Raw genomic sequence first — 22,434 nt, 5'->3', positions numbered from 1 at the left:
TGCAAACTGGGAGCCATAATTGACTCTCCGGCTGACACAGACATTCTCCAAAAGGGCCTTACTGAGACGGACACCTGGTGTCAAAGTTATGGTCTCAAGCTAAATGCCAAAAAATGCATAGTCATCCCGTTTGGGAAAAACAAAACACCCATGAATTACCACATAGGTGGCAGCCCCCTTAATACAGAAGAGGTAATAAGAGATCTGGGGACCCAGACAGATAGTAATCTCTCCTTTGACAACCATATTGCCAAAGTAGTTAGGAAATCCTTCTATGTAGCCCATCTAATTACTAAAGGGTTTGCATCTAGAAATAAAGAGGTTATAGTGCCCCTCTACTCGTCACTCATCAGACCCATCATAGAGTACAATGCCCCATTTGGGATGTACCTCACAAGACACTTCCAACAGCTGGAAAGACCACAAAAGTACCTCACCAAGAGGATTAATGGTCTCAAACATATGTCCTATGCAGCCCAACTGGAAAAACTCCAGCTGTACTCAGTGGCATATCGCTTACTCAGAGGTGATCTCTGCCTGATTTACAAAGCCATGTCCAACTCAGAATTGATGGACATGCTCCACCTAAAGAAATCCAAGTCACTGCGAGCCACTCGCTCTAGTGAGCTAAACCTTGCCACAAAAATAAATAGAACATGCTGGAGGGATAGATTCCTGTCACAGAGACTCCCCATGCTTTGGAACAAAATTCCTAACTACATTAGGCAGAGCCTCTCACTAACACTCTTCAAGAGAAACCTTGACGAGTGGATGGGTAACAGAAAATACACCCCTGGGATCACTTCATTTGCTCTTCTTGACAGAGGCTCAGTTAATTAATCAATGGGGTGGCGAAAGCTGACACACTCTGACTAGGCTTATAAATGCCCTCGGGCAGATAGCTTAGTACTTACCTATGACCCTATAATATGAATATATTTCCAAAACACTTATTTCACTTTATTCCTTCATTCCAAATAATACTGAATGAATTCTTTAAAATTATAACTCTTTTTCTTAATGAACTCTAAAATCAGTTCACATTGCTTATGACAAGTTAACTTTACCCTAGAGTAATGGAGGTCAGTGTCTATCTACTTAATTATTAATTCAATTAGATTCTTAAAAAATATGAATTATTCTTCTAAGTTAAATAAATGGAACCCATTATTGATAAAAATATGGTACAGTTTTTTAAATACGTATAACTGTAATTTTATTGCCCTTCCTTTTGTAAAACAAAATGATCTTACACAACTTAAAATACACAATTCTTCACTGACCCAGGGATGGATTCCAAAAGATTTACTGAATTTGGCAGACTAGACAGAGTTCTATAAAATATATACTGCAAGTCAAATAATATGCAAATGTTCCTTGGTCAAAGGAAAATACCTCAGTGCAATGCAGGCACATCAAGTAATCTGCAACAGCAGCACAACCACAATCAGTAATGGCAAAATTATATTTAAGGAAAACATGTTCATAAAGTAATAGATGTGCATGAGCAATGCATGTCTATGGAGGGTACACAAGGTCAATGGAATGTGTCAGTAATACATGGAAACTACTAACTGAAGACAAATGTGCATCAGCAATTATCAGGAAAAGTGACAAATGTCTGCAGTCATGGATATCATTGCAATACATAGGCAGACATATAAAACACACCCATCATTAATTGTGGAATCTGACATAATCCGCAAAGTTTCTAATAAAAAAACTTAAGCAAGTGAAGGGCAATCACTGACTCATCACCTTGGTTAACAGTAGCAGGGTGAAGAAGAGGGGCATACAAGAGTGATGAACAAATAGGAAGGTCAGGCAGAGGTGGACGTCAAGGATTTATTTTCTGTTATTCCACACCAAAAAAGGCCTATCAGTAAAAACAAAATGAAAACTCCAGCAAAGCTAGAACTTCCAATAAGTGACCTCCCAAACCTATTGTGTCAGAGGCACATGAGATAAATGCAAATGATCCTTATGAACATCAGGTGTTTCAGCTAATTGGCAATTCTGAATGCCCATGAATTGTTTCATTGTTTTAATGGATAATTTCAGGCCAATAAAGCCAAACCCCACTAGCTGTGGATATGCATATTTCGGCCTTGATATGACCTCATCAGCACAGCACAAGCAGGGTGTTTGACTAAGGATAGAAACACAGGGCTGTTATACCCAGCTGATGTCCATTATCATTAGGATCACTGCAAAAATATCCCAAACAACAAACTAAAACAATGAGTGAGAATGTCACTGAAAAACCAATGAGTAAAAACAAAATGAAAACTCCAGCAAAGCTAGAACTTCCAATAAGTGAACTCCCAAACCTCGTGTGTCAGAGGCACATGGGATATACGCAAATGATCCTTATGAACATCTGGTGTTTCAGCTAATTGGCAATTCTGAATGCCCATGACTTGTTTCATCATTTTAATTGACAATTTCAAGCTAATAAATTCAAACCCTACTAGCTGTGGATATGCATATTTCGGCCTTATTATGATCTCATTGGCACAGCATAAGCAGAGTGTTTGACTAAACATTAGAAACACAGGGCTACTATACCCAGCTGATGTTCATTATCATTAGGGTCACTGCAAAAATATCCCAAACAACAAACAAAAACAGTGAGTGATAAGGTCACTGAAAAAACAATCAGTAAAAACAAAATGAAAACTCCAGCAAAGCTAGAACTTCCAATAAGTGGCCTCCCAAACCTCTTGTGTCAGAGGCACATGAGATATATGCAAATGATCTTTATGAACATCAGGTGTTTCAGCTAATTGGCAATTCTGAATGCCCATGACTCATTTTGTCGTTTTAATGGACAATTTCAGGCCAATAAAGCCAAACCCCACTAGCTGTAGGTATGCATATTTTGGCCTAGAATGGTTTGAAAACATGTTAGTAGAGTTTGGATTTCTATCAACAGCTGACATTAGGTTGGTACTTGAAAATGTGGAGCTGGTGCTCAAAAATAATTTTTTTGATTTTTCAGGGGGAGTTGTATCACCAACTTGATGGGGTTGCCATGGGTTCATCCTGTGCTCCCATATTTGCAAACATAGTTATGTTGCACTGGGAAACCCATTATGTATTCAATTCCATTTATAAAGATTATATTTCTAGGTACTTTCATTTTGTTGGATGATATTTTTATTGTGTGGAGGGGACCTTTTGAATAATTCCCATATTTATGGAATTTTTGAATTCTACCACAGAGTTCTTAACATTTACCCACAAAATAGGATTGAATAGAATTAATTACTTGGATGTTAGTATAGAAAAAGATATGGAAAACAACAAATTTATATCAAAGGTTTATAGGAAAAAGTGTTTCTCCAACTCTTACTTACACTACCAAAGTAGTCACCCCCATTTTCAGAAATGCAATATAGTGAATGGACAAATGGTAAGAGTGGCGAGGATGACATCCAGAAAGGAGGATTTTGTACAGAAGTTAGATTATGCGCATTCCCTTTTTTTAGAAAGAGAGTACCCGGATGAATTGATTAGACCTATTAAAGAACAAGTGTTGCAAGGATGGGGCAATTTGTACATACCCTTACTCTATGGTGAATCCATACCAAAAGAACAGGGTTTGTTTTTGGAGGAATTACCTGTTACACCTTATTTGTACTGCGGTGGTGGTGTTGCGGTAGCGTTGTTGTCTCATAGCAAGACGTTGTCCCGTTCGATTCTCAGCTAGAGCGTCTTCTGTGTGGAGGCATACATGAATGGGGCGTGCCTTCATTGAAGGTTGTGCATCAGGGCTGGTAACCCAGTACATAAAAATCCACTACCAATTATTAGCAGACCGGAGTTCCGCTGTGGCGACCCCTAACCGGGAAAAGCCGAAAGACACAAACAAACCTGTTACACCTTATTTAGTAATGACCTACTACCAAGACACATGGTGGATAAAGAAAACCATAAATAGAGTATGGGGTATGTTTCAAGGAATGCCCTGTAGGTTAGATATTTTTAATAGACATTTAAGGTACAGTTTTAAGAGAAACTTTAGTCTTAAGGAAATACTGGAAAAGAAGAAGTCTAGTACTATCAATGGGACAATAGTTAAAATGGGGACACACAGGTGTGGAAGGTGTTCCCAATGTACTTTTATGGCCAACTGTAAGAGTTTAGAAATCCCCAGTAAACCCTTTAGTCTTAAGACTGTGATATACAATAGTTGCTATTCAAAAGGTGTGGTGTATCTCGCTTACTGTAAATACTGCTGGGCATATTACGTTGGTAAAACCGAACGCACTTTGAGACAACATGTGTATGAACACAACTATTACATCAACAGAAAGAGAGAAATGAATGCCCTGTATGGGCATAGTATGGTATGTACACAAGCAGATTTTAAGTTTTGGGTCCTGGTGATAGAAATGGGGACTGGGAGAACATGTTAGAATACAGGGAGATGACATGGCAGTTAAGATTAGATGCTTGCACTCCATCTAGTATGAATGACCATATTTCACTTCTCCCTGTTCTAAAAACAAAGGCTTCCAAGCCCAGAAGGGCCAAAAACTAAAGATTAATACAATAATAAATTAACAACTACAGACTTGTACACCTGTATATATTTACTACCATAGTTATTACTCCACTAATATATTGTTAACCTTTATAAGTTTTTTTCCAATATGTTCTATGGGACATTTTTTATGAACAGTTTCATGTGTTGAATTAGAATTTTATAATGTACATACACAGATGTACTTTTAGGAATTTTTTAAGTTGACTATTATACGTATTTGATAATTACAGTATAGAAATTGATTTATGCAGTAAGTATTATTTAACAACTATAACATTATTAATAATACAGCCTTTTTTTAATTCTAGTTTGCTGACATTATTTGCATAATTAATTAACTGATTTTTTAACCAATGGGGAATGAATTAATGTAGTATAAAATGGTGCATTGAAGTGTTCTGTTTATTCTGAAGAAGTCTTCTGTAAGAAGATGAAAGCACTTAATCAGTTGTTATATTATAACTGTTCGTATGCTGGTATTTGCCTGCTCCACTTTTGTGTTTTTTACATGCTGGAGGAATTAAAGTTCAACTTTTTACTACATGTAAGCCCTGTTTTTTGCTGATACCATCATGTAGCTGTTATTGAGGAGGGACAGCCTTTATTGGAACTCTGTGTGACTGTTTTTTGTGATTTTTTTTTGTTACTGTTTTTTGTGGGGCTTTTTGTGATTTTCAGCCTATCACATGGCCCAATACTGGGCCCTCTCCTATCTGACATCCATTTCTCAGACCTTCAGGCCAACACTCCAGGCCAACACTTCTGGCCCATGGTTGTCTAAGTTTGCAGATAACTGTAAATTGGGTGCTGTTATTCTATTTTCCCCTGACTCACAATTGCCCCACAGTGGGATAGACCATGCTGGTGCAAGATCAATGATCTCAAAACTTAAATGTGAAAGAATATAGCATAGTTCATCTTGGCAAATGAAGTAGTTGTACATACTTTCTAGGTGACATATCCTTTCAATCGGACAGTGTCATTGGGGCTCTATGCACTATTGCTGATACTTTCTTCTCATTTATCCATCATGTCTTTACAGTAGTTCAGAAAACCTTCGGCCTGGCTCATCTAATTTCCAAAAGCATTTCCACTAGACCTACAGAAGTTTTTATTCCCCTTTACTTGTATCTATCAGAGCCATTATTTAATACAATGCACTTTTTGGCATGTATTTGTCTAAATATATTACTTTATTTTATTTTACATTTGTTGACCGGGCTAGTCTGGCTGGATACATGTCCATTTTCAGCAGAGGCCCGAGGAGAAAAGCTCCACTAAATACTAAGTACATTACATAAAAAAACATTACTTCTAAGAAATAGCAAAATTTTAGAATTCAAAAAGACCCTCCAGAGGGAAGGATAATTTTAAAGAGAGACATATACACCATATGCAGTTCATTACATATTTGCATTACATATATGCAATTACTTATTAGCAATTTTACATAAATTATGCATAGTTAGAATTAGAAAAGTTAAAAGAGGGGAGGAAGAGACAAAAATAGATAAGAAATGTGTATAGAAAAGGTTAATCAGGTGCACTGCAGGAACAAAGCCAATGGTTTAGGTAGAAAAGTTTAATTTTCTGTTTGAATAGAGGCAGGGATGTAGTCAAGGTAATGTCACTAGGTAAGAGATTCCAACTTCTACCTATAGTGTTAGTAAATAGAGAACCACCTGCTGTATTGTTTACCTTTATTGATTTTGTCATAATTCTACTAGAAGAGCGAAGTGAGTTGAGATTGTTGTAAGGGATTAGAAGTTGAGAGATTATAGGGGTGTTGTCAGGAAGGTGTGGTATATTGTAGGCTATAGTGAGTTGAGGGATTATTAGGTAGTTTTGAAATTCGAGCCAGCCAAGTTGTTTTAGGTATATACAATGGTGGGTCCTAAAGGAGTTACCAGTGGCGAAGCGAGCTATGTTGTTATAACAGGTTGCAAGTTTATTAAGATTGATTTTTTTAAGGTTTGTATAAATGGGGGAAGGATATAGGAGAGTAGATAGGAGATGAGATTGAGCAATTTTGGTTCTAGTTGCTGGGGTTAGAAAAGGTTTGATGCGATATAGGGATCCAATTTTTTTGTTAACAGTCTTGATGGTGTTGTTAATGTGCTGATCGAAGGAAAGATTATTGTCAATGGTTATACCTAAGAGTTTAGTGGTAGGATCAGGTGAGATGATGGTGCCATTGTTTGAAGAAATGGTAAAGTTTAAAGGAGGGGAGCGAGTGGTAGGGGAGAAGAGGAGAAGTTTGGTTTTTTTGGCATTTAGTAGGAGAAACCGTGTAGAAAACCAAGTTTCTACTGTGTTAAAGGTCTTTTGGGTCAATGAGGTCAGTTCAGTAGAGGAAGGGGCTGTGCAGATTAGGGTAGAATCATCTGCATATTGTATGCAGGTAGCTTGTGGGATAGCAGTCTGAAGGTCGTTAATAAAGAGGGAGAACAGAAGTGGACCCAGAATGGAGCCCTGGGGAACTCCGATGGATATAGGCAAGAGAGATAAGATATGGTTTTCCCAAATTACTGCTTGTTGTCTGTTGCTAAGATAAGATTTAAACCAGCTAGTGGCCAGTTTATCGCAAGAGAGAGATTCAAGAATGTGAATTAAGAGTGAGTGGTTGACCATGTCGAAAGCTTTAGAGAGGTCAATGAAAAGAGCGGAAGAGAAAGTGTTGTTGTTTCGATTTTTGTTGATAGTATCTACAAAAGATAGAAGGACAGTGGTGGTGCTATGTTGGGGTCTGAAACCATGCTGGCAGTTTGCTATTATGCTGTGAAGAGAGAGATAGTGTACAAGTTGTTGATGAATACATTTTTCCATGATCTTTGCTAGGGGGGGAGAGAAGGGCAATTGGTCTAAAGTTGGAAAGGTCAAGGGAGTTTCCCCCTTTATGCAGTGGGATAATATAGGATACTTTCCAGATATCAGGGATGGTTCCTTCTTGGATAGTTCTGTTGATAAGTAAGGATATAGGATATGCAATTTCTTTGGCAGCTTTCTGGAGGAACAGAGAGGGGAGCTTGTCAGCAGAAGGTGTACAGGGTTTCAGTTTGTGAATGAGTTTATAGATAAAAGAGGTAGATATAGGTTTTAGAGAGAAGTTAAAAGAGGAGGTGGTTATGTTAGTTGGTATATGAGAGTTGTTAGGGTTCATTTGTTTGGCTAAAGATTGAATAGTTTCAGAGAAAAAAGAGTTGAAGACATTTGCAGTCTGGAGTGGGGTATCTGGATTGGTATTTAGAGGGGAAGGAGTTTTAGCAGTCCCTGGGGAGAGAAGTCTATTTACTGAGGACCAGAACTGTTTGGAGTTGTTAATATGAGTTTCCTGAAGCTTACAGTAGAAATTTTTCTTGTCAGAGATTATTGATTTTTGCAAGATTTCTGAGCTGGCGGAAATTAACTAAATCAGGTTTTTGTCTATCACATCTCCATTTTGTCCATGCTTTGTTTCTAGCATGCATGAGTTTTTTAGTGTTTGAGGTTAGCCATGGGGCAGGTTTGGTCTTAATTCTAATGGAGCGCTCAGGAGCATGTGCATTGAGTATGGATAAGAATGTAGTATTAAACAATAATACTGCTTCCTCCAGAGGAAGTGATTTTAAACAATTCCATTTACATGCTCTCAGATCAGCTTTAAAGAGGTCTATGTTAAAATGCTTGAGAGATCGAATTTGCCTTGTATTAGGGAGGTTGACATATTCTGATTTTAATCTAGTAATGTAGGTTAGGGAGTGGTCGCTGATGTCATCTGGCAAGGTACCTACTTTATATTGTTTGTTAACTTTATTTGTGAGTATCCAGTCTAGTATACTCTCTTTATTACTGGGCTTATTGACTCTTGTAGTTGAGGTAATAGTTTGTGAGAAACCATGTAGGTTAATGTGAGAGGAGGGATTATCATTATTAATAGTGTTCCAGTCTATGTTAACATCGCCAAGAATTATAGTTGATATGGTTCATACTTAACTTGAGAAACCTCAAAAGTACATAGCTAAAAAGATCAGTGGCCTTAAGACTCTGCCATTGAGATATCTGTCTAGCCTATTGAGCCATGAAAGGTCCAGCCCTCTTTGACCTCATGCAACCTTTATCAATCAATAAATAAGACACATCAGCATTATCAATTCATACCACATTGTATCCTTCACCTCTGAATCAAACTTCCACCATAAATTAAGTTAACTAGACCCTGCCACTTTCAAGGAAATCCTAGATAATTGATTGGGCAGATTCAAATTCTTCCCCAGTCTATCTTATCTTGTCCTCCTTGAGGCTGAAGGGAACTTCTGTATAGGGTTTTTGTCTAGGCTTGTAATGGTCTGAGACTGATTGCCTAGTACTTATCTATGAACATATGAACCATATCATCAGCAATTAGTATGACAGGTAATAGTAGGTCAGCTGAAAGAGAGTTGATAAGTAAGGAAAATGAATGGGTAAAAGGATGGAACTTTGGAGAACCCCTGAATATAGACCAGCAGAATCAGACAATGACCTACATATTTTTACCTTAAAGTGAAAGAAGCTTTTAAACTATACTAGAGCTCAGTTACTAACACTTGCAGTGGAAAGCACATTAAATAGGAATGGGTGCTCTACAAAATCAAAGGTTTTTGCAAGGTCAATAAACACTGCTCTAGTAAGGTATCTTTTGTGAGAGTTTAGGAAGATGTCATCAGTGTTGTGTACAGAGCAGTCTGGGTGCTTTGTCAGGTCCAGAAGCCATTTTGTTTGGGAGGCAAGAGTTTTTAGGTTTGGTTATAGTTACATAACTAGTTGCAAACTATTTTTTCAAATATTTTGGCAAGAGGGGGTAGGTTGATATGGGTGTGGGTTTGGGAGTTTTTAGAGGGGTAGGCTTATTTCTGGAGGGTAGATATGAGGAAGTCTTTACCAGTGGAGATTAACCATGGATGGATACAATCAGACCTTGTTGGAGCATCAGACACAATGTTATTAAGGAAAGTTTAGATTTCTTTCATTGAGATGGCTTTGAAGTTGAATAGGTGGATGTAAGGTGGTGGTTCAAATGTGAGGGCTAAAAGGCTGAAAGAGGGAGGGGTGAAAGGAGAAGAATGAGAGAATTATTTCAGTATTTCGTTATAGGAAAGTAAACCAGAGGTGGATGCTACAGAGCCATGTTGTGGGGATCTAGCTCATGATTTGGTATGCAATTTTCCACAAATGTTTAGGGTTGTTCTATGTGGATTTCTGGGAGGAGACTATGTGTTCATCTCTATGTCTCCTTGTTAGGCAAGGTTTGTTAGAAACTTGAATCTTTTTATGCCATCAGGAGTTGGGTTCATTATCCAAGAAGATTCATCTGTATGATTGAATTGGTTGAGTAGTTCTTTTGTGTTCCAGAGATTATGGGTAGCTTTGCAGTGTTAGGTAATTCTAGGGGAAATTTTATTTTGCAGGTGACACAGGAGAGTGGTCTAGAATACAAATAATGCTATGTCATTATGTAGGATTTGTATGTTTTTTTTTTTTTGGTTGTTTTTGGGGAAGAAGTAAATGGGGGATGTGGGTGTGTTATTGAAGGGTGTTTGGATGGTGAAAGTTATAATGCAGTGATCACTAATGGAGGGTGGAGTATTTGGATTGGGGAGAAAATGTTAGGAGAACTGGTAATTATGATGTCACTTAGAGAGTGACTTCCTGTGTACAGGTTTGGTCTGGTAAGTTCTTGAACTAGTTGTGCAAGATTGAGGCTAGTTAATAGATCCGTTTTTTCCATGTATATGGGGGTTAAAGGATATTAAGTTCCCAAAAATTATTATGTTCAAATTAGGCTTAATGTACTTATGATGGTTATGTGGAAGTAATTTGAATGTGTGGAGGTAACTAGCAGGTGAAGCATATACTAAGGGTAGAGTAAATGAGAAATGCTTTGATTGGTCTAGGTTAATAATCAAACATTTGAGGAAATTTTCTAAGGTGGAGGTGCAGTGACCTAGAACTGAGAATTTAAGGTTGTTTTTGGTTAGAAGAAGTGCTCCACCTCCTGTTCTTTTCCCTGGGTTGGTACTAAATGAGTGTGTGACATTGAAAGTAATGACTGAGGCTAGATGTTTTATTTTTAACCCATATTTTAGTAATTCCAGCAAGGTCAGAGTTAAAAGAATTAATTGTAATTGTTCGACTTTATTCTAAGGCTTCTGGCCTGAATTTGGGTACATTTTATGGGCGAATGGCTGAAGTTACTAATGTTGTTTAATGCAGGCTGGGAAGTTCAGGTTGGGCCTGGCTTGGGCTTGATGTAGCTCCAGAGTAGGGGGATAGAAATTACTATTATAAGGTGGTGAAAAAGCAATCACACGTTTGTTTTGCTTTTATTCTCATTTCTTGTTATTGGGGGTGGAGGGATCTTAGAAGAAGTGTTAGGAAATATGGGGTAAGAGGATAAACAGGGGATTGAATGATGGATATTGTTTATCTGAAAGAGGGGATTAAAGGCAGTTCTAATTTGGGGGTAACTGGAGAATAGCAGAGTTACAAAAATGTACTTTTAAGAATAGGAGGATAAGGAAAATAAGAAGGACCCCAAATTGTCTTTTGCTGTAGCAGAATTAGGAATATGGTTTGTGCAGTTAGGTATATCCAGTAGATGGATTTCTGTAGTGTGTTGATATGTTTTCCTTTAATGGGGTGGAGGACTGGGAAGGTTTTGAGTGGTGATAGGGAAGTATAAGTTTGTTAGTTTGAGGGGTGGCTGGGGAATTGGGAGTGGAAAGGGAGGAAAGCAGGCTGAGCTACTCCATTAGTAGTAGTCAATTACTCTGTGCATGCACAATGTTATTGGTAAGGTTACCTGTCAGTAAAGGGATACAGACTGCTAGGTGGTTAGAACTTTTGCCTTCTCAAAGTCTACTGTACTTCCAGGAAGTGTTCTGATTTTTCAAAAGTAAAAAGCAAGTTCACAACTGCTGAGAAAAGGGCTGTCTATTTTCCAATATTTTTCACTATTAATATTAGTTTAAAAACAGTCAGCAGCATGGCATAGAGGGCTAAAGGTCTGATTATGATCAGGTGACCTGGGCTTGATTAGTGGCTCTGGGGTCTGCGGTGCTGGCAGGAGAAGATAGGTGGTGGGTGGAAGAAGGGGTGCCTAGACACACACACACACACACACACACACACACACACACACACACACACACACACACACACACACACACACACATATATTAGTTTAAGAAAAAAAAACTCAGAGCTTTCCTAAAATGGCAATCATTCACTGTTATTATCTTCAATAATTCCATGCGTAAGGCAGTGGTACCATTGAAGCAGTTCTTGCAATGATAAATGCACCTTTCAGATTGGCAAATGGAGCTGTTCCATTGACAAAATGTGGAACTAAATTGAATATAGAGGGCTCAAGTTACAATTACAAGCACGGAATTCTGTTTGTAATTAATGCATAAAATGAAATGTAATGCAGGTAATCTAGTAAACAGACATGTCTTGCAGCTTCAAACATTTTGATTGGGATTTAAGACTTGCAGGTGCAGCAGGCTTGGCAGTTCAGCTTGCTAGGTTTGGGATGTACTACTACAGGTTTGTCAATTATATAATGGCACTGACCTGTTTGAAAACAATAGAGTAAAAATGGGGAAACTATTGCTCTGCAAAGGACAATGAATCTGTGAATTACAAGTGCAAGAACATTCTCTCTCTCTCCAGATACAACAAAAAATAGGAAACATTTAGAGAAAAACAGGAATATTGATTAAAAAGTATAGCATTCTCCCTTTAAATAGAACTGTGTGTAGACTTAACACATGGAAGCAGTTTAAAAGCTACAATGACATAACCATCAAACATTGCTAAAGCATACCAATCAATGCAAGTACAACTAAAAACAGTACATGACATGAACAAATCCATCTATCTTTCTTCAGACACACTAAAGTATTTCAAGCAGTCAGACAGCTTAAACGATAATAGCCCAACACTAATACAGGTCACTGATAACATGGATTTGCACTCTCCCAATGTCTCTGTGGCCAGTTTGGTAGATACGGGCATCCTGAGATAATGTAGCAGTCTCATGTACTCAGACAACCTTTTAATCCTTAAAGAAACTAAAACAGCATGTGAGAGATGTACACACATAACTTCCTTCTAGGCAAAAATCTCTCTTACAAACAAGGTTGTCGAAAACACACACACTACATCCTTCAAATATACGACTCACCATGAACATAGACCTTTTTATGCTGAGGCACATAAAGGAAGACATACACCAAAAGGAACACTTAACACTACACATAGGCCTACACCCAATGATCCCCCAAGAACAAAACCCATAAGGCAAGCAAACACTTTACCTGGTAGTCCTGTCATAGGGGATTCTGTTGTACATCATACATACTCCTCTCACCAGTTTGGACAAGGAGAAAATAATGGTTAGTTGTTTATCTCCACCTAGGATCTGAAATATCATGCACTTAAGTCACTGCACCACAGTATCAATATGATTCTATCATGGTCCATGACCTGAGGTGTACCCCACTGGACTATATGAAAACTGACATTATGGAACTTTATGAATATGTGTCATAGACAGATACATGCCTTGCGTTGCTTAGTATTCTACCATCACAAGGGATGGTTACAGGTTATGAACAAAAAAATGACTGATTTTAATAACTGGTTTCATTTCTGGTGTCACTCCAGAGGAACCCAATATCTATCAGCATGGGAGGACATGGTTAACGAACCACTTTGCTTTTTCCAAGGGTTGTCTGCACCTGACCCCAGGGATTTCAGATATTGACTAAGACTATCCATACCCTTAGAGCCTTTTTTAGGCAATGTCCAAATGACAAAATGACCAGCACAGAAAAAAAAAATCTCAAAACAACCTCAAAGCATTACTGCTGAATTCTAGAAGCCTAAACAAGAAACTCCACACCCTAAAAGCTGTCTTGACTCTGGAGAGTGTAGACATCTGTGCTGTTAATGATACTTCATTTAAAGCCATAGAAAGTACTCTAGCAGTGGAATGCTGCAGTGCCTCCCACACATTCAGACCAACAGCAGCACAGACAAGGGCTAAAGGTGGAGGTGTCTCAATCTATGTTAGCAGCAAATACAGCTCTAGGTAGGTTAAACAGGATGATGTCCTGTAGTTCATCCACATTCAGGTCGCCATAAACAAGGTCGCCTACCATGTGCTGGCCATTTACAACTCACTCTATATGACCCATGAAGCTCACAACACTTACCTAAACCTACTAGAGGTGCTCACCCTCCAACCAAATACCCTATTTATGGGAGACTTTAACTCCTCCTCCTCTATAGGCTTGGAAACATACACTTCCTCTAACTCACAGGCACAATGTTTCCTGCATTTTACCAGCACAAACACCCTGGACCAGATAATGTACTTTCCAACCAGAGTATTATAGCCCCCACCCCCATGTCTCCCTCAAACAAACCTGGGAAACCCAACTAAACCCAAAACAGCTAGGAACTATACTAAACCAAACTACATCTTATTAAGTGACAGTTTGCCAAAATTCACAGCTCTCCCAAACCCAAGAATACATCTACTTATGCAGAATTATTTACAGAAGCCCTGTACAAACATGTAAATTGCTGCATGGAGGCTGCAGTACCTACCAGAAGTAAGCCCAGATCTAACACCTAAAACAAACCCCACTGATGGAATCCTTACCTTAACAGCCTCTATAACAGAAGAAAACAAGTCATGGCCAAAATCAGAAATAGCAGTTCTCATAAATACAAGAAAACTGTGATTCAACTAAACAAAAAACTAAGAGGTCTAATAAAGTCCAACAAGGTCAGTTATGAGGTCATGATAGCCTTGCAGGCTAAGGACAATCACAAGGCCTTCTTCAGCTGTATCAGGAGCCGTAGAAGTAATATTTCATCAGTGTGCAGAACTGGTGGTAAATAGCATTACCTTCACTGACAGGGTGACAGGAAATCTACTGGCTGATTAATTGAGATCTAATTTCACACCCACTCACTCTTCTGTGCCCCAACTAAACCCTGTGAAATCCCTTCTAGTATCTCTCACCCACAGCTATCAACAGGGATTCAGGTCCTGGAGGCGCTTGATAAGGCCAAAAACCCTGCTTCAATGGGCCCAGAAAATATCCCTGATTGTCTCCTAAACAGCCTAAAACATGGCCTAGCAGGACCATTTTAGGTACTGTTTAACTACAGCCTCATAACAGGTTAAGTGAGTGAAGAGCAAATTACTAAGGATTGAAGTTATTAAATAATGACATACATTTGAGTTTAAGACTTCATATCTTTCAGAAAATGCATGTTAACAGAAATTCTGTCATTCTGGCAACATTTTCCCCGGGATTTATGAAGTTTGCGCCAGGCGCCGGAGTAGCGTCGGCGATCTAGCGCCAAATATGGCCACCGAGCGATTCGGGTACGAGCTATTTCCACGTGCACTACCAGCGTACACCAGCGCTGTGCAGCTCCCAGCACATGTATGCTAATTACCCCATGTGCAGCAGTGTAGCATGCAAATGAAGGTATATAGCGATTCAGAAAGTGGTGCAGGCGTAGCGTAAGTATGTAGAAATGTAAACCCAAAAAAAAAAGCGGTTTACATTTTGTCAAACATAAAATCGGAGGGATGAAAGTGGACAAAACTTACGTATTATAATGTTAATATATGGCAATGGCTAAATATATAGCCAATGGCATAAAAAAAATGCACAACATATAAAAAAATAACATTTAATGTCATGGCCAAACTAAAGCAAAGTAAAACCGCAGTGCATCTGTGCGCAAACGGGATCACAAGGAAAATATATTTAGGTGTCATAAAACTGCAATGTAACACAAGTCATGATATCCCCATAATAGTCAATGGCACGCATGCTACACCACAACCATGGTGCAAGGGTTGCTAAGGGTCTGTGACAGTGTTCCGTGCGGTAACTAGGAATTAGCAGTCAATGCCATGCAAAATAGTCAAGTAATACTGAATCGCAAATGCCCTGCCTGTGTAAGGATGTACCACATGGCGTAGCGATATAACACCGAGGAGTGGCCTGGAGGTAAACTTGACATCAAGAGAGGGGCGCGCCACCGTAGCTGTAAGCACATTGGATCATTGCTAATCCATGTTGCCTGTTGCTAAGCAAAGCCGCAGGATAGAGGTGTGGAAGTAGCCACAGCTTTGCTTAGCTGAGAGCACACAAGGTAACTGAAAGTTCATGTGAATGTGGATGAAAACACGCACGAAACCTGGTAAATGGTGGTGCATGGCGCACACCACAGCTGAAACAGGAAGGCTATGGAAAGACAATAAGGAAATGCTGCAGCATGGTAATTGGAGTACAAATGAGTAATTAACACCTAGGAACTCACAGTGGGCCATAGACAACAGCTAACAAGACTGCTAGCAGCTACCTGCAGAACAGGAAAGGGGATGTGCCGTACAACAAAGAAAAGAGAACTGTCACAGCAGAACAAAGCAAACTTGCAGTAGATCAGCTACATAACACATTTCCCAACACAATCCTGGGTTGTAAAAGTACAAAACAAGAAAGCCGGCAGCTGGATGCATGCTTGTCAATGGGAGGGGAATTGGGTTGAATATTGAAGTAAAGGGCAATAGATGAATCACGGCAGGCAAGTGTAAGTCAACACCAAAGGCCCCACAATAGCAGTACCTGCTGTAAAACCAATAATTAAGATACCCTGCAGCTGGAATAGCACCAACACACCTAATTACACCAGCATCATCCATTGCACAATAGTATAAGGTGTGAAAGTGCCACACACACACTTGTGTATTCCCAGACACTCTGCACCAGTGGTGTATACAGACAGGGAACTTTTAATATGTACATGTTAGGGGCCACCATAACTTTGATTCACCAGCATGTGTTGGAGACTGACGGTGGTGTGGAGGATGATGCTGACAACCATCTCAGGCACTGGAGGAGGAAAAGAGTGTTCAGACCCAGGGTAACCTACCAGGGCCTACATGATCTGGAGATAGTAGGGAGTTACAGGGTGGACAGGGACATCATACAGCAACTTGTTGAGCTGTGCTGGCCACACCTCAGAGCCAGAAGTAACAGAGGGGAATCCATCCCAGTGGACACGAAGGTATGTGTAAGCTTGAGAATACTAGCCACAGGTACCTTCCAAAGGCCAACTGGGGATATCATGCGGATCTCACAGGCATCAGCATCCAGGGTACTCCACCAGTTCCTGGATGCCATGTTACCATATGCCAATGAGCACATATACTTCCCCCAAATGCAGGAGGAGTTGGCCAGCAATATACATCTCTTCCACCGTGTGGCAGACTACCCAGCAGTACTGGGTGCAATAGACTGCACGCACATACACATCAAGTCACCACCCGGTGAGCAGGGTAGGCGCTACATAAACCACAAGGGATTCCCCTCTATCAACTGCCAGGTCGTGTGCAATGCCCAGGGTATTGTCATGGATGTGTGTGCTGGCAGTTCTGGAAGCTATCATGACTCCCACATCTGGCATGTCTCACAGCTGTATCAGATATTTGCCAGGGGGGACATCCCATATGGCCACCTGGTGGGGGATGCTGGCTATGCACTGGAACCGTGGATGATGACTCCCATCAGAAATGCACACACAGTCACGCAAGAATGCCATAATGAGGCACGCGCAGAAACCAGAATCATCATAGAGTGTGTGTTTGGGATGCTGAAATCACGGTTCTGTTGCTTGGACATATCTGGTGGAGCCTTGCAGTACTCCCCAGGCACGTGTGCCCACATCTTCATAGTATGTGCCATGCTACACAATATGATCCTGTAGAAACAGCTGCAGCAGGGACAGAATGTTGAAGGCCCTCATAGCCCACCACCATTGCCAAGGGACCCACAGGCACAGAGGGACTCAGACCACGAATACCCTGTGCTAGCCATAGTAGGCAGACAGAGGCGTGCCCAGTATGCCAATGCCTTGGCAAAGAGGGAACGTATAGCACACACACTGACAGTGTAGGTACTCATGGACTGACACCCTTCTCCACCTGCACACACAGCAAGCATGGATGGCACACACACACACAACCACCAGTAAATTGTTATGTATAGGTGGTCTACTGTGTGCATCCTACAAAGGTAGCCCTTAACTATTGTACACACAACCGCCATTGGCACAAGGTAAGTCAATACCTGAACAGTAAATTAAGCTATCAGCATGTGTCCATACTGTATGTAGAGGTTCATAGATACATAGGTAGGTACATGCCCAACTGCCGAGGCCACTCATAAGCATAGGCAAAACATGCCTGCTGTCACCACCCCATCAATTAACTAACTGTTTCTCTGTGGAGCAGAGCCAATTGCAGGATCCCTGGGGTGTAGCCACTGTTTCCCACCCACTCTGCAAGGATTCCCTGGAGTGTTAGTGAGGGGGTTTGTATAATGTAATCAGGGATGTAGTTCCAAATAATGGGGAGTATCCCTGACAGGAATCTTCACAGATATTTACGTTACATAGTATACCTTAAACACAGCTTGCATATATAGGTAGTTCTCCACAGAATAATAAACAAGAGGAACACACAACCACTGAAATGTGCATTAATCACACTTGCACTACCAGTGCCTGCTCTGTGAGGTAAGATATCACTGCCAGGATTAGAACACACAACCATGTACACAGTCATCACAATAACATAACACTAAGCTACATGAGATGTACCAATAGCACTCGTGTATACTGACAGGATAAAACACAAAAGGTAGGAATGTGTTGAACTAGGACAAACCGACATGTACCCAATGAAAGGTGTATGTTTAATATATATATATATATATATATATATATATATATATATATATATATATATATATATATAATATATATATATATATATATATATATATATATATATATATATATATATATATATCATCATATATATAGAGAGATATATGTCGATATATGGGGATATACATATATATGTAGATATATAGATAGGTTAACAACATCTACATAACCATGGAGGTACATATAAATGGGATACCTACCACATACCGACTGCTTTACATACCGAAGTGCGTAATCCTGAGGCTTAAGGTCCAAAAGAACACAGTACCGAAACACCAGATGTGCAAGGTGTAAAAGCACGATGTTAAGGGACAGTTAGTCAGTGCTTCTGATGTTGCGGTTCAGGTAGGTTACTGTGTGTAAGTGTGTTTCTTAGGGCTGTAGTTTGTGTAAGTGTGTGTTCTGGGTGTAGCGTGTGTTCTTGGGGGACTGTAATGTGTGGGTGTGCATTAGCTTTGTGCATCTGTTTGTACGATCTAGGAGGTAGAATATTAAAGTAGAGGGGGTGGGGGATGCAGACACCTACATGGGGGGTGTAGGGGGGCTTGGCCACCTGCTCATACATAGTTTAGGATGGTTTGTTTGGATGTAGTGGGTAGCAGTGTGTCTTTGTGTGCGTGTATGTTCCATGTTCGTGTTACTTTCGTGAGTTACTGTCGCTGTCGGTAATGTGGGGTATGGGAGTCTGGGCTCGGTACTGTGTGTGTCAGAACTCTGTGGTTTCGGGGTTCCATAGGTATCCCGTATACAGCGGTTGAAGTGTTCGTATATGTGTATAACATGGACCATAGCAATCACACATTCCGCCACTACCAACCTTTATGAACAAAGGATATGGAGAGTATATGCCTATACAGTATTACAAATATGTGCTATGGACATGAGCCAATGATAGTGTTACCACCTGTCCCACTTTGCAAGGGACAATCCCTCTATGGGCAGTTGTGTCCTGACCAAATATATTAAAGGGGGCAAATGTCCTGGGATTGTAGGACATAATTATGTCCCATATGTACTGTAATAGTTGCATACAATAGTTATTCCTGTATCTAAAATACCTACATGTTACAAGAAACAGGATAAGCAACTAAACTGATACAAGAATAAGCTTATATTTAGGCAAGAAAGGAAAGTTCTATCCCTTGTACTGACCATGGGTTTGTGTCGGCCTGTAAATTCTGATGTGTGTCCAGAAACTGTCCCACTATGGCCATATGAAAAGGTGGCAACCCTAGCCAAAGAGTGTCAGTCACCAACACAACTACGATGACTGCAAATACCTATGACAGAAATACACAGCTTTTATGTAGCAACACTTTATTACATTCAGATGTATTACCAAAGGGATTCACAAACTAACATCACCTGCATGCTATACAGGAACCACATAACAGTGCCTTAATGAATCAACCTGCAATTACCATTGTATTAGTCCACAAAAGGATAGGTGTTCATATAGGGAAGGAACCCTCACGCACATATCGATTATGCATAAAAGTAGTTCCTACACACCTGCATCTGCTATGCACACCCACCAACATCACCCCCACACCCAAACATATTACAATACAAACTGTAATAACATCACAAATCATTCACTCACTGTACAACATCTGCAAAAAGCCTTAACATGCCTTGCCAAAGACACACTAACATGGCCCTATGTGAAATAGCTGCTGTTATATAATGGAACAGCTGCTGATGTTACAGGCTTTGTTTGCACTAATCCCATTTCAGAGGGTTGTGTGTACACCGGGATGTGTTAGCAATTACTGAGTAACAGCACAGTATGCTACACTTGTACACCAAATCAAGGATGTCCGGTGTGCACACTGTAAACCACATAGTTCATGCATAGCCATACAGCCTTCAGCTTCCCAAACATCCTTGCCAGACTTAAACATCTGCAGAAGTATCAGGTACAAACAAACCCTGCATAAGTAGCAATGTTCTGAAATATAACAGCTGTACTCACATGTAGAACAAAATCGTAAAATTATATAATAATCCCTATACAACTTTATACATTAATAAAAATTTCTCAAAAAGAATACAAATTAAGAATGGTACCCGTCAAGGATGTCCACTATCTCCTATATTATTCAATTTATATTTAGAACCACTATTTCTACATATTAAGCAAAATACATATCATAATGCCCCAATAATATATGGTACGAAAATATCCATGGCTGCTTTTGCTGATGATCTTAATATTTACTGTACGACGCCTGTTTCAGATGCCAAGAAAATACTAAAAGCAGTGGAAGATTTTGCAGAAATATCTAATTACAAAATAAATTAAAAAAAAAACAATTTATTTCCTTTAAAGACGCCTACACCCTTTTCGCTTTTACCATTGGTAGGTCAGTTAAAATCCGAAGAAAAAATAAAATATTTGGGTATTGTTTTCTCAACAGATAATAGAGACTTTTATGCGAACAATGTTAAGCTAATTTGGGATCATGTATTGTCTGATTTAAAAAGATGGAATAATCTGAAATTACCAATAATGGCAAAGGTTTCAATTATTAAAATGAATGTACTCCCCAGAATATTATATATTTTTCGAGCTACTCAAGTCTCAATTTCTAGGAAATTCTTTAAACAAATTCATACGGAATTAGGTAGATTTGTATGGGAACCTAGAAAAACTAGAATATCTTATGACAAATTGATGACTCCGAAAAATAAGGGTGGTTTAGACTTACCGAATTTTGAAGCATATTATTTAATAATAAATGCTAATAGAATTCTAAGAGTGGTTAACATTGACATGTCCAGTACTAAATGGTCACCCAAGTGGTTGGTTCTGAATTATAAACATGCTGTTAGATTGGGTATTAATTTTAAGGCATTACCTTTTTTAAATAAGATACTTTTAAAGTGTACGCTTTGATGGAACATATTAGATTATATATAATATCAATACAAAACCTGTTTAAATCACTAAATCTCTTACAATATGTGATGACTTTCCAGCCATTTCACAAGAACCCGAATTTGAAAATCAGTAATCAATTGATAGATCTTAAAAAATTCCCACTTATAGTTGATCTAACCATACATGATTTATATCCTTATCTTGGTATCTCAATACACGACATGTTAAGAGAGATGAGCCTTCCTAACTCTTATTTAATTATAATGAGACAATTAAAGGATCTTTCCATAAGTTATTTTAGTAATTTCAAAATTAAAGAAGAAGACTTAACCATTTGTTTAAACTTATGGCAAACTCTTATGCAGGACTCCAAATATATAACAGCTTCATATAATTTGATAAAAGACATGAAATATAAAAACCAAATACTCTTATCCAAATACTGGAAGGATAAATTATTACCGACTAATGATAATAAAATATTGAAAGCAATTAATTTAACCTTAAAATCAGTATCTCTTCAAAAGCTGTTATATACTCAGCTAATGATATTTAACAATGCTTATTACACTCGTCTCAGTCTGCATAAATTCAACTCCAAAAATTCACCTAAATGTCCATATTGTATCAATCAAACGGCTGACCTTTTACACATGTTCTGGAGCTGTAAATGTATATTCAAACTTTGGAATTCTTTAAAAATTCAATTACAAAAAATGGGTTATCAACAGTCCACACTTTCTTGGGAGTTTATGATTCTTCATATTCCTCCGAATAACTTGAACAGATCCCAAATGATCATACTCATAAATATTTTCTTGTTAATGAAGCTTTATATAGCTACAAATTGGCTGAATCCATCTCAGACTTCATGGGAAAATTTTAAAAGTGTAGCGATAAAACATATTTTAGCACATAAATTACTAATTAAAGATCATAAGAAAAATATAAATAATACAAAAATATGGGAGCAAATCTTTAACATTGTGTTAGCTTAACGTTCTAATCCACTTTTCCTCGGGAAGTACATACTTAATATGGAGGTTAGTATCGATAAGCCTTATATTGATACTAGATTTTTTAATACTCTTTTTAGAATTTTATCTTAATGTATAATGATCTTATGCAACTGTTGGAAGCATTCATGTATATA

This window comes from Protopterus annectens, chromosome 7.part1 (genome assembly GCF_019279795.1).
Source record: "Protopterus annectens isolate FY-2018-M chromosome 7.part1, PAN1.0, whole genome shotgun sequence".
Lineage (NCBI taxonomy): Eukaryota > Metazoa > Chordata > Ceratodontiformes > Protopteridae > Protopterus > Protopterus annectens.
The sequence above is the reverse complement of the archived record's forward strand: the minus strand, read 5'-3'. Positions refer to the sequence as shown.